Below are 14,312 nucleotides of genomic sequence, written 5' to 3' on the forward strand. Positions count from 1 at the left end.
CAATGGGTAAGCCTACACATGTATAAGTATATTAATGTATAAGTCCAAAAATTGATGTAGCAACTGCAAATTGCCCTTTTAAAATAAAAATGTGTGTGAATGTTTTTTTACCTTCATGATGTGAAAATAGTATTTTATTACATTTACATTTTAGCGGACTATACAGTTAGTAAGTGCATACCTTTTCATACTGGCCCCCCAGGGGAATCGAACCCACAACCCTGGCGTTTCAAGCGCCATGCTCTACCAACTGAGCTACACGGGGCTTTATCTATTTCTCTTTAAATATTATCTTTAGTAGGTTTTCAATTTTAGGTTTAGATAAAGCCTAAATAGGCCTGCCTGTGTCCATGACAATAATTCCTAAAAAACCAATCCACCCAACCTAACAGTAGACTACAGTCAATATGTAGGCTATTACATAAAGCTGTAATGCCCCGTGGGAATAATTATTTGGTGTGGCTCATAGCCTAATGTTTTATTTTCTCCACGCTGCTCTGTATTCTCGCATGTGCCAATAGGCTCAGAGTGGACACGGTTTCCACACATTACCCATTTGAGTCTACACGTGCACCTGCAGATGGATGATTCAGTTGATGCTGTGGATCGGATTGTTACCTGCTGCACTGAGCTGTCACGTTGAGCTCCTCATGGCCGCGCGAACCAAGACCAGCTCCCTGCCACTGACGTCATATGCTACAGAGCTGAGCGTGCCTGTCTATCTAGTGCCAACACACCATACACACTTATGTCCCCAGAAAGGACAACATATATTTTCATGGCAGTTAATTACAAATAGCATAGTAGGCTTACACTGTACTATGATATGTCTGGACAATATACCTAGATTAGAAGGTCAACATCGATAAGCAGGGGCAGACTGACCATCTGACATTTTTGGCAAATACCAGATGGGCTGGTCCATTTTTAGCCCAGTGGGCCTGTCTAACTTGGGTTTTTTGCTCAAACTGATCATTATCTGGCTAATAATGGGGTCCTCAAGAGGGAAAAAATAGTCTGGTGTGGGGGCCGCAAGGAAAGAAATGGGCCGGTGTGGTAGAAATGCCAGGGTTGATTTTCGGTCCCAGTCCGCCACTGTAGATAAAAATGGAGCAGACCAGTTTGATAATTTGGAGTCCATTAGCCTATTCAAAATATGCCATAGTCTATTACATTATGTATACAGTCCATTTGGAAAGTATTCAGCCCCCTTGAATTTATCCACATTTTGTTAAATTAGTCTTATTCTAAAATGGATTTTTAAAAAATAATCCTCATCGATCTACACACAATGCCCCATAATGACAAAGCGAAAACAGGTTTTTAGAAATGTTTGCAAATGTATTAAAAATATGAAACAGAAATACCTGATTTATATAAGTATTCTGACCCTTTGCTATGAGACTCGAAATTGAGCTCAGGTGCATCCTGTTTCCATTGATCACCCTTGGGATGTTTCTACAACTTGATTGGAGTCCAACTGTGGTAAATTCAATTGATTGGACATGATTTGGAAAGGCACACACCTGTCTATATAAGGTCCCACAGTTTACAGTGCATGTCAGAGCAAAAATCAAGCCATGAGGTCGATGGAATTGTCCGTAGAGCTCAGAGACAGGATTATGTCGAGGCACAGATCTGTGGAAGGGTACTAAAAAATGTCTACAACATTGAAGGTCTCCAAGAACATAGTGGCCTCCATCATTCTTAAATGGAAGAAGTTTGGAACCACCAAGACTCTTCCTAGAGCTGGCCGCCCGGCCAAACTGAGCAATCGGGGGAGAAGGGCCTTGGTCAGGGAGGTGACCAAGAACCCGATGGTCACTCTTACAGAGCTCCAGAGTTCCTCTGAGGAGACGAGAGAACCTTCCAGAAGGACAACCATCTCTGCAGCACTCCACCAATCAGGCCTAAATGGCAGAGTGGCCAGACAGAAGCTGCTCCTCAGTAAAAGGCACATGACAGCCCACTTGGAGTTTGCCAAAAAGCAACTAAAGACTCTCAGACCATGAGAAACAAGATTCTCTGGTCTGGTGAAACCAAGATTGAACTCTTTGGCCTGAATGCCAAACGTCACGTCTGGAGAAAACCTGGCACCATCCCTACGGTGAAGCATGGTGGTGCCAGCATCATGCTGTGGGGATGTTTTTCAGCGGCAGGGACTGGGAGACTAGTCAGGATCGAAGGAAAGAAGAATGGAGCAAAGTACAGAGAGATCCTTGATGAAAACCTGCTCCAGAGCGCTCAGGACCTCAGACTGGGGCGAAGGTTCACCTTCCAACAGGACGATGACCCTAAGCACACAGCCAAGACAACTTAGGAGTGGCTTTGGGACAAGTCTCTGAATGTCCTTGAGTGGCCCAATCAAACATCTCTGGAGAGACCTGAAAATAGCTGTGCAGCAACGCTCCCCATCCAACCTGACAGAGCTTGAGAGGATCTGCAGAGAAGAATGGGAGAAACTCCCCAAATACATGTGTGCCAAGCTTGTAGCGTCATAGCCAAGAAGACTCAACGCTGTAATCACTGCCAAAGGTGCTTCAACAAAGTACTGAGTAAAGGGTCTTTATACTTATGTAAATGTGATATTTCAGGTTTTTAGAAAATGTGTGTACAGCAGTAGATATATAGGATGAGCCAGGACTGGAATACAGTACTGTATATACCTTTTATATAATACATTTTCTTATTTGATATACATAAAGTAGGTGAAACAGTATGTAAACATTATTAAAGTGACCAGCAATCTCTAAGGTGCAGGGTAGAGTATCGGGTGGTAACCGGCTAGAACAGTGACTAAGGTTAGTAGTGACTTTGTAACAGTCTGATATTCTGGAGATAGAAGCTGTTTCTTAGTCTCTCGGTCCCAGCTTTGATGCACCTTTACTGTCTCTGCCTTGTAGATGGTAGCGGGGTGAACAGGCCGTGGCTCGGGTGGCTGAGGTCCTTGATGATCTTAATTGCCTTCCTGTGACACTGGGTGCTGTAGATGTCCTGGAGGGCAGGCAGTGTGCCCCTGGTGATGCATTGGGCTGACCGCACCACTCTCTGGAGAGCCCTGCAGTTGCCGTACCAGGCGATGATACAGCCCGACAGGATGTTCTCAATGGTGCATCTGTAGACGTTTGTGAGGGTCTTAGGGGCCAAGACAAATTTATTCAGCCTCCTGAGGTTGAAGAGGCGCTGTTGCACCTTCTTCACCACGCTGTTTGTGTGAAGGGACCATTTCAGGTTGTCAGTGATGTGCACGCGGAGGAACTTCAAGCTTTTGACCCTCTCCACTGCGGCCCAGTCGATGTGGATGGGGGCGTGCTCTCTCTGCTGTCTCCTGTAGTTTACGATCAGCTCCTTCGTTTTAGGCTCTTTGGAAGGGTTGCCAGAAAAAATACTTTATTGAGAGCAACCAACAAATGTAAACGCCTGGAGTTTGCTAAACGCCATTGGCACTTGTATTGGAACCAGGTGCTATGGTCAGATGAGACGGAAATAGAGCACTTTGCACACGCAAACCAGTGGTTGGTTTGGCATAAAAAGGATGCATATGCAGAAAATAATATCATACCTACTGTACAATATGGTGGTGGATATTTGATGTTATGGGGCTGTTTTGCTTCCACCAATTTTTGGCCTTCAGAAAGTATTTATACCCCTTGACTTATTCCACATTTTGTTGTGCTACAGCCTAAATCCAAAATGGATTAAATCGTTTTTTTCTTCTCACCCATCTACACACAATACCCCATAATGACAAATTGAAAACATGTTTTTAGAAATGTTTTTACAAATGTATTCCAATGAAATACATAAATATCTCATTTACATAAGTATTCACACCCCTGAGTCAATACTTTGTAGAAGCACCTTTGGCAGTGATAACAGCTGTGAGTCTTTCTGGGTAAGTCTCTAAGAGCTTTCCACACCTGGATTGTGCAACATTTGATCATTATTATTTTCAAAATTCTTCAAGCTCTGTCAAATTGGTTGTTGATCAATGCTAGACAACCATTTTCAAGTCTTGCCATAGATTTTCAAGCAGATTTAAGTCAAAACTGTTACTCGGCCACTCAGGAACATTCACTGTCTTCTTGGTAAGCAACTCCAGTGTATATTTGGCCTTGTGTTTTACTTTATTGCCCTGCTGAAAGGTGAATTCATCTCCCAGTGTCTGGTGGAAAGCAGACTGAACCAGGTTTTCCTTTAGGATTTTGCCTGTGATAAGCTCTATTCCTTTTCTTTTTTATCCTGAAAAACTCCCCAGTCCTCAATGATTACAAGCATACCCATAACATGATGCAGCCACCACTATGCTTGAAAATATGGAGAGTTGTCACGGATACTGCCGAGGCTGCCCCTCCTCCTCGCTCGGGCAGGCTTCGGCGGTCGTCGTCACCGGAGTACTAGCTGCCACCGATCGATGTTTCTGTGTCTCACTAGTTCTGTCTTTATTTTTCACACCTGTTACTCATTAGGCTTATTAGTTTCCCTATATTACCTCTGTTTTCCCTCCTGGGTGTGTGCGTGATTGTTCTTTGTTACGTCGTCTGTTGAGCTGTTGTTTTGCTCTTCCCTGCGTGGAGGGTTTGCTATGGTTTACTTTGAGTCTAGTAAAGCTATTTATCTCTCAGTTCTGTGTCCTGCACCTGATTTCCCCACTTCACCCAGACGCTGACAAGAGTGGTACTCAGTAATGTGTTGTATTGGATTTGCCCATAACATTACACTTTGCATTCAGGACAAAAAGTTAATTGCTTTGCCACATTTTTTGTACTACTTTAGTGCATTGTTGCAAACAGGATGCATCTTTTGGAATATTTATATATACAGGCTTCCTTCTTTTCACTCTGTCAATTAGGTTAGTATTGTGGAGTAACTACAATGTTGTTGATCCATCCTCAGTTCTCTCCTATCACAGCCATTAAACTCTAACTGTTTTAAAGTCACCATTGGCCTCATGGTGAAACCCCTGAGTGGTTTCCTTCCTCTCCGGCAACTGAGTTAAGTGACTGGGTGTGTTGATACACCGTCCAAAATGTAATTAATAACTTCACCATGCTCATAGGGATATTCAATGTCTGATTTTTCTTCTTCTTCCCATCTACCAATAGGTGCCCTTCTTTGCAAGGCATTGGAAAACCCCCCTGGTCTTTGTGGTTGAATCTGTGTTTGAAATTCACTGCTCGAATGAGGGACCTTACAAATAATTGTATGAGTGGGGTACAGAGATGAGTCAGTATTATAAAATCATGTTAAACGCTATTATTGCACACAGAGTGAGTCCATGCAACTTATTATGTGACTTGTTAAGCACATTTTTACTCCTGAACTTAAACTGAACAAAAATATAAACGCAACATGTAAAGTGTTGGTCCCATGTTTCATGAGCTGAAAAAAAAGATCCTAGAGATTTTCCATACGCACAAGCTTATTTCTCTCAAATGTTGTACACAAATTGGGTTACATCCCTGTTAGTGAGCATATTTATTTAGCCAAGTAGTCCATCCATCTGACAGGTGTGGCATATCAAGAAGCTGATTAAACGGCATGATCATTACACAGGTGCACCTTGTGCTGGGGACAATAAAAGGCCACTCTAAAATGTGCAGTTGTCGCACAACACAATGCCACAGATATTTCAAGTTTTGAGAGAGCCTGCAATTGGCATGCTGACTGCAGGAATGTCCACCAGAGCTGTTACCAGAGAACTGAATGTTACTTTATCTACCATAAGCCGCCTCCAAAGTCATTTTAGATAATTTGGCAGTACGTCCGACCGGCCTCACAACCGCAGACCACATGTATGGCATCGTGTGGGCGAGCAGTTTGCTGATGTCAACATTGTGATCATAGTGTCCCATGGTGGTGGTGTGATTATGGGCATAAGCTACGGACAACACAATTGCATTTTATCAATGGCAATTTGAATGCACAAAAATACAGTGAAGAGTTCCTGAGGCCCATTGTGAGGCCCATTTTTTAAAGGTATCTGCGACCAACAGATGAATATCTGTATTCCCAGTCATGAAATCCATAGATTAGGACCTCATTAATTAATTTCAATTGACTGATTTCCTCATATTTTTAATTTTCTTAATTTAACCTTTATTTATACAGGTTTTTCTAATTGAGATAAAATCTATTTTTCAAGAGAGACCTGGTCCAACAGCAGCAGGGGGAACAACGTTTCAGACAAAACAACTTACATACACTAACACAACATTGAACAAAACTATAGACACACAGACAGTACAACAATTACATATTATGTAAGAAAAACGAATGTCATAACTAAAAAACAGCTGTCCTAAAGATAATTACACTTCTATGATATTTACATCAACCAAGTGTTTAAACTCCACCAACGTAACTAGATCATCACATTTTAAAATATTCAGGAGACAATTCCAGGAGCACGGAGCTGAATAACTAAAACCATTTCTACCATGACCTGTTCTAATTCTTGGTACTGTTAAAAGCAAATGAGAATGGGACAGTAACTGATATTTATTTACTGACCTGATTAAAAAAGAACAGAGATAAAGTGGCATTTTACCCAGTATGGCCTTATAAATCAGTGTATACCAGTGTTTAAGCCTATGCAAGGTCAATAACGACCAGCCAACGGCGCTGTAGAGATCACAATGATGTGTTAGATGTTTTTGATTGGTAATGAACCTGAGGGCCGCATGATATACTGAATCAAGTGCTCTCAGGGTAGTGGTTGAGGCCTGTATATACAGTGGGGAGAACAAGTATTTGATACACTGCCGATTTTGCAGGTTTTCTTACTTACAAAGCATGTAGAGGTCTGTAATATTTATCATAGGTACACTTCAACTGTGAGAGACGGAATCTAAAACAAAAATCCAGAAAATCACATTGTATGATTTTTAAGTAATTAATTTGCATTTTATTGCATGACATAAGTATTTGATCACCTACCAACCAGTAAGAATTCCGGCTCTCACAAACCTGTTAGTTTTTCTTTAAGAAGCCCTCCTGTTCTCCACTCATTACCTGTATTGACTGCACCTGTTTGAACTCGTTACCTGTATAAAAGACACCTGTCCACACACTCAATCAAACAGACTCTAACCTCTCCACAATGGCCAAGACCAGAGAGCTGTGTAAGGACATCAGGGATAAAATTGTAGACCTGCACAAGGCTGGGATGGGCTACAGGACAATAGGCAAGCAGCTTGGTGAGAACTGTTGGCGCAACTATTAGAAAATGGAAGAAGTTCAAGATGACGGTCAATCACCCTCGGTCTGGGGCTCCATGCAAGATCTCACCTCGTGGGGCATCAATGATCATGAGGAAGGTGAGGGATCAGCCCAGAACTACACGGCAGGACCTGGTCAATGACCTGAAGAGAGCTGGGACCACAGTCTCAAAGAAAACCATTAGTAACAAACTACGCCGTCATGGATTAAAATCCTGCAGCGCACGCAAGGTCCCCCTGCTCAAGCCAACGCATGTCCAGGCCCGTCTGAAGTTTGCCAATGACCATCTGGATGATCCAGAGGAGGAATGGGAGAAGGTCATGTTGTCTGATGAGAGAAAAATATAGCTTTTTGGTCTAAACTCCACTCGCCGTGTTTGGAGGAAGAAGAAGGATGAGTACAACCCCAAGAACACCATCCAAACCGTGAAGCATGGAGGTGGAAACATCATTCTTTGGGGATGCTTTTCTGCAAAGGGGACAGGACGACTGCACCGTATTGAGGGGAGGATGGATGGGGCCATGTATCGCGAGATCTTGGCCAACAACCTCCTTCCCTCAGTAAGAGCATTGAAGATGGGTCGTGGCTGGCTCTTCCAGCATGGCAGCGACCCGAAACACACAGCCAGGGCAACTAAGGAGTGGGTTCGTAAGAAGCATATCAAGGTCCTGGAGTGGCCTAGCCAGTCTCCAGACCTGAACCCAATAGAAAATATTTGGAGGGAGCTGAAAGTCCGTATTGCCCAGCGACAGCCCCGAAACCTGAAGGATCTGGAGAAGGTCTGTATGGAGGAGTGGGCCAAAATCCCTGCTGCAGTGTGTGCAAACCTGGTCAAGACCTACAGGAAACGTATGATCTCTGTAATTGCAAACAAAGGTTTCTGTACCAAATATTAAGTTCTGCTTTTCTGATGTATCAAATACTTATGTCATGCAATAAAATGCAAATTAATTACTTAAAATCATACAATGTGATTTTCTGGATTTTTGTTTTAGATTCCGTCTCTCACAGTTGAAGTGTACCTATGATAAAAATTACAGACCTCTACATGCTTTGTAAGTAGGAAAACGGAAAACCTGCAAAATCGGCAGTGTATCAAATACTTGTTCTCCCCACTGTATATATATATATATATATATATATATATATATATATATATATACAGTGGGGGAAAAAAGAATTTGATCCCCTGCTGATTTTGTACGTTTGCCCACTGACAAAGAAATGATCAGTCTATAATTGTAATGGTAGGTTTATTTGAACAGTGAGAGACAGAATAACAACAAAAAAATCCAGAAAAACGCATGTCAAAAATTTTATCAATTGATTTGCATTTTAATGAGGGAAATAAGTATTTGACCCCCTCTCAATCAGAAAGATTTCTGGTTCCCAGGTGTTTTTTATACAGGTAACGAGCTGAGATTAGAAGCACACTCTTAAAGGCAGTGCTCCTAATCTCAATTTGTTACCTGTATAAAAGACACCTGTCCACAGAAGCAATCAATCAATCAGATTCCAAACTCTCCACCATGGCCAAGACCAAAGAGCTCTCCAAGGATGTCAGGGACAAGATTGTAGACCTACACAAGGCTGGAATGAGCTACAAGACCATCCCCATGCAGCTTGGTGAGAAGGTGACAACAGTTGGTGCGATTTTTCGCAAATGGAAGAAACACAAAAGAACTGTCAATCTCCCTCGGCCTGGGGCTCCATGCAAGATCTCACCTCGTGGAGTTGCAATGATCATGAGAACGGTGAGGAATCAGCCCAGAACTACACGGGAGGATCTTGTCAATGATCTCAAGGCAGCTGGGACCATAGTCACCAAGAAAACAATTGGTAACACACTACGCCGTGAAGGACTGAAATCCTGCAGCGCCCGCAAGGTCCCCCTGCTCAAGAAAGCACATATACAGGGCCATCTGAAGTTTTCCAATGAACATCTGAATGATTCAGAGGAGAACTGGGTGAAAGTGTTGTGGTCAGATGAGACCAAAATCGAGCTCTTTGGCATCAACTCAACTCGCCGTGTTTGGAGGAGGAGGAATGCTGCCTATGACCCCAAGAACACCATCCCCACTGTCAAACATGGAGCTGGAAACATTATGCTTTGGGGGTGTTTTTCTTCTAAGGGGACAGGACAACTTCACAGCATCAAAGGGATGATGGACGGGGCCATGTACCGTCAAATCTTGGGTGAGAACCTACTTCCCTCAGCCAGGGCATTGAAAATGGGTCGTGGATGGGTATTCCAGCATGACAATGACCCAAAACACACGGCCAAGGCAACAAAGGAGTGGCTCAAGAAGAAGCACATTAAGGTCCTGGAGTGGCCTAGCCAGTCTCCAGACCTTAATCCCATAGAAAATCTGTGGAGGGAGCTGAAGGTTCGAGTTGCCAAACGTCAGCCTCGAAACCTTAATGACTTGGAGAAGATCTGCAAAGAGGAGTGGGACAAAATCCCTCCTGAGATGTGTGCAAACCTGGTGGCCAACTACAAGAAACGTCTGACCTCTGTGATTGCCAACAAGGGCTTTGCTACCAAGTACTAAGTCATGTTTTGCAGAGGGGTCAAATACTTATTTCCCTCATTAAAATGCAAATCAATTTATAACATTTTTGACATGCATTTTTCTGGATTTTTTTGTTGTTATTCTGTCTCTCACTGTTCAAATAAACCTACCATTAAAATTATAGACTGATCATGTCTTTGTCAGTGGGCAAACTTACAAAATCAGCAGGGGATCAAATACTTTTTTCCCTCACTGTATATATATATACACTGCTCAAAAAAATAAAGGGAACACTAAAATAACACATCCTAGATCTGAATGAATGAAATAATCTTATTAAATACTTTTTTCTTTAAATAGTTGAATGTGCTGACAACAAAATCACACAAAAATGATCAATGGAAATCAAATTTATCAACCCATGGAGGTCTGGATTTGGAGTCACCCTCAAAATTAAAGTGGAAAACCACACTACAGGCTGATCCAACTTTGATGTAATGTCCTTAAAACAAGTCAAAATGAGGCTCAGTAGTGTGTGTGGCCTCCACGTGCCTGTTTGACCTCCCTACAACGCCTGGGCATGCTCCTGATGAGGTAGCGGATGGTCTCCTGAGGGATCTCCTCCCAGACCTGGACTAAAGCATCCGCCAATTCCTGGACAGTCTGTGGTGCAACGTGGCGTTGGTGGATGGAGTGAGACATGATGTCCCAGATGTGCTCAATTGGATTCAGGTCTGGGGAACGGGCGGCCAGTCCATAGCATGAATGCCTTCCTCTTGCAGGAACTGCTGACACACTCCATCCACATGAGGTCTAGCATTGTCTTGCATTAGGAGGAACCAGGGCCAACTGCACGAGCATATGGTCTCACAAGGGGTCTGAGGATCTCATCTCGGTACCTAATGGCAGTCAGGCTACCTCTGGCGAGCACATGGAGGGCTGTGCAGCCCCCCAAAGAAATGCCACCCCACACCATGACTGACCCACCGCCAAACCGGTCATGCTGGAGGATGTTGCAGGCAGCAGAACGTTCTCCATGGCGTCTCCAGACTCTGTCACGTCTGTCACATGTGCTCAGTGTGAACCTGCTTTCATCTGTGAAGAGCACAGGGCACCAGTGGCGAATTTGCCAATCTTGGTGTTCTCTGGCAAATGCCAAACGTCCTGCACGGTGTTGGGCTGTAAGCACAACCCCCACCTGTGGACGTCGGGCCCTCATACCACCCTCATGGAGTCTGTTTCTGACCGTTTGAGCAGACACATGCACATTTGTGGCCTGCTGGAGGTCATTTTGCAGGGCTCTGGCAGTGCTCCTCCTGCTCCTCCTTGCACAAAGGTGGAGGTAGCAGTCCTGCTGCTGGGTTGTTGCCCTCCTACGGCCTCCTCCACGTCTCCGGATGTACTGTCTCCTGGTAGCGCCTCCATGCTCTGGACACTACGCTGACAGACACAGCAAACCTTCTTGCCACAGCTCGCATTGATGTGCCATCCTGGATGAGCTGCACTACCTGAGCCACTTGTGTGGGTTGTAGACTCCGTCTCATGCTACCACTAGAGTGAAAGCACCGCCAGCATTCAAAAGTGACCAAAACATCAGCCAGGAAGCATAGGAACTGAGAAGTGGTCTGTGGTCACCACCTGCAAAACCAGTCCTTTATTGGGGGTGTCTTGCTAATTGCCTATAATTTCCACCTGTTGTCTATTCCATTTGCACAACAGCATGTGAAATTTATTGTCAATCAGTGTTGCTTCCTAAGTGGACAGTTTGATTTCACAGAAGTGTGATTGACTTGGAGTTACATTGTGTTGTTTAAGTGTTCCCTTTATTTTTTTGAGCAGTGTATATATATCATCACTAAAATCTAAAACCGCCAGTAATGTACATCGTACCAGCTCCTTCCTGGCCTCCAGAGAAAAACAAGCCTTATGCCGGTAATAAAAACCTATTCTCAGCTTGAGCTTCCTTATCAAGTTCTACACATGAACAGTGAAGCTCAGCTTGTCATCCACCCACACTCCCAAATATATGAACTGTAAGTCAGCAAAAATCAATGAAATTGTTGCATGTTGCATTAATTTTTTTGTTCAGTATATTTAGGCTTGTTGAATACTTATTGACTCATGACATTTCAGCTTTTCGTTTTTAATTAGTTTGTTTAAAAAAAAATTCAAACAATTACGCTGACATTATGAGGTATTGTGTGTAGGCCAGTGACAATTTCTTTTCTCTCAATATAATCAATTTTACATTCAGGCTGTAACAACAGCCTGAATGTGGAAAAAATGTGGAAAAAAGTCAAGGGGTGTGAATACTTTCTGAAGGCACTGTAGCTCAGTATTTGTATTATTTATTGTATACATTCTTTTTTGCTAATTTTTATCAAGGGTGTCAATAATTTTGGAGGTGACTGTATTTAGTTACCACCATATTCATACTGTATTGCCTTTGCACAGATTACAAGCATTCACTCCATATTCATTTGTCAGTGTTTAGCAGAGGTGTAAAGTACTCAAGTAAAAATACTTTAAAGTACTTTACTAATTATATTTTTGACAACTTTTACTTCCCTACATTCCTAAATAAAATAATATACTTTTTACTCCATTAATTTTTCCTGACACCCAAATGTACTCATTACATTTTGAATGCTTAGCAGGAAAATGCTCCAATTCACACACTTATCAAGAGAACATCCCTGGTCATCCCTACTGCCTCTGATCTGGCGGACTCACTAAACACAAAGGCTTTGTTGTAAATGATGTCTGAGTGTTGGAGTGTGCCCCTGGCTAATCGTTAATTTAAAAAACAAGAAAATGGTGACGTCTTGTTTGCTTAATATAAGGATATTTGAAATTATTTAAACTTTTACTTTTGATTCTTAAGTATATTTTAGCAATAACAATTACTTCACTTTTACTCAACTATGATAATTGGGTACTTTTTCCACCACTGCTGTTTAATTAACCTTAGGTATGTGGAGAATACTGCTGGAAAGTCCCCCAATGAAGCTGGACAATTAAACACTCCTTTTATGCCTTTGCGGTTGGTGACTCTGTCAACTTGCAGATTTTTTTGAGTCTACAGACACGCACTAGTTTATTCATATTTTATTTAACATGCTCTGTTTCTCTGAATAACTAAATTGTCTTTGATTTGTGCTCGTCTGTGCACCGGCATGCCCGCATATACTGTATATAAATTCTTCAATATTTGTGACAATACTTACAAAGAGTTGACTACAAATAAAGGAATACTTTCTTTAACAGAAGCAGACACTGCATAAGTAGGTGAACATTTTGGGGGAAGTTACCTCTCTGACCTTTGCAGCTAGATTTTACAATGGACTACAAGACTGTGTCCATTTACACAGTGAGCAGAGGGATAAGAGCAGACTGGACTACAGCTTTCCTTCATATGGTAGCCCAGTAGCCTACAGTGTAGTGACAAGATTCAGTGGTGGATGTAAAGGAGAATTACATATATTTTATTAGATAATTCTACATTATTTTACAATTCTGACAGTACTTAAATCTTTTAAATTAGTCATCTGAACATTCATTTTCAGTAACACAGCTTTTAAATTCCACATTACTTTTCTGAAAACATAGGTCCCTATACAAAAAACAATGGCTTAAGTGACATAATGTATGTATGTACATGTTTAAAATACAACAATAAAAATAAATAAATAATAATAAATCAAATAAACAGCAGAATTGAGAACAGAACAGCCGTGCTGAACGATAAAACAAAGAAAAAGATAGTGGCTTTGTCACAAGTAGTAAATCAGAACCAAAAACGTCTTAAAGGGACAAATGGCACACATGACAGGTGTATAATTACAAGAGGATAAACCTGGATGATAGATGCTAATAATATGTAGTTCAATACAATGTGGAAATAAGATTCATAAACAAATCATAACAGCATGATCAAATTTGAAAATATTACATTTACATATTACATTTGTTTGGATGAAGAAAGGCAAGTATCCTAAAAGCTTTAAATCCCAGTTTTATATAAGAAAGCAAACACCATAAAATAGTACAACAAGATAGGACACAATCTTATTTGCAGAAATGAAACCGAAAACAATACCTATACTTGCTCTCAGACATTATACTATCTCTATGAAGTGCATTTAAGACTTTTTATGCAACATTCTGAAATAAATAAAACAAGTAAAATCAGAAAGGCCAGAACAATACATGTAACTTCATCTGTCCGACCAACTGCTATTCTATATGGAGTCATTTCCATATGTAAAGTCTAACAACAAGGTCCCTGTTTCATTTAAAAGCAAAATAATAAAAATAAAGCTCCCATGTGGAAAAAATTCAGTCCCTATTAAATAAGACATGACTTTAAAAACAACTTCAATTCACACACCAAGGAGTTTGCATATTAAAGTAGTGATATTGCACAAGATACAAAAATAAGACATTAAATACTGCTTGCTATACCAGTAGTAAATACAAAAAGATGTTTATTTCCATGTCTCTCAGTGTCATTTCACGTTGGACTACATCTTCCTGTGTCCGGTACAGCTCTGCTGCAGGGCCGGCGCCAGAACGAAT

General features: G+C 41.7%; 1 non-coding gene across 1 annotated transcript; it reads right to left on the reverse strand.

The window, feature by feature from the left end:
• Positions 1-192: 192 nt before the first annotated feature.
• Positions 193-266, reverse strand: trnas-uga. The gene has a single exon. It is a non-coding gene; the product is annotated as a tRNA-Ser (tRNA).
• Positions 267-14,312: the final 14,046 nt, after the last annotated feature.

This window comes from Coregonus clupeaformis, chromosome 10, assembly GCF_020615455.1.
Source record: "Coregonus clupeaformis isolate EN_2021a chromosome 10, ASM2061545v1, whole genome shotgun sequence".
Taxonomy (NCBI): Eukaryota; Metazoa; Chordata; class Actinopteri; order Salmoniformes; family Salmonidae; genus Coregonus; species Coregonus clupeaformis.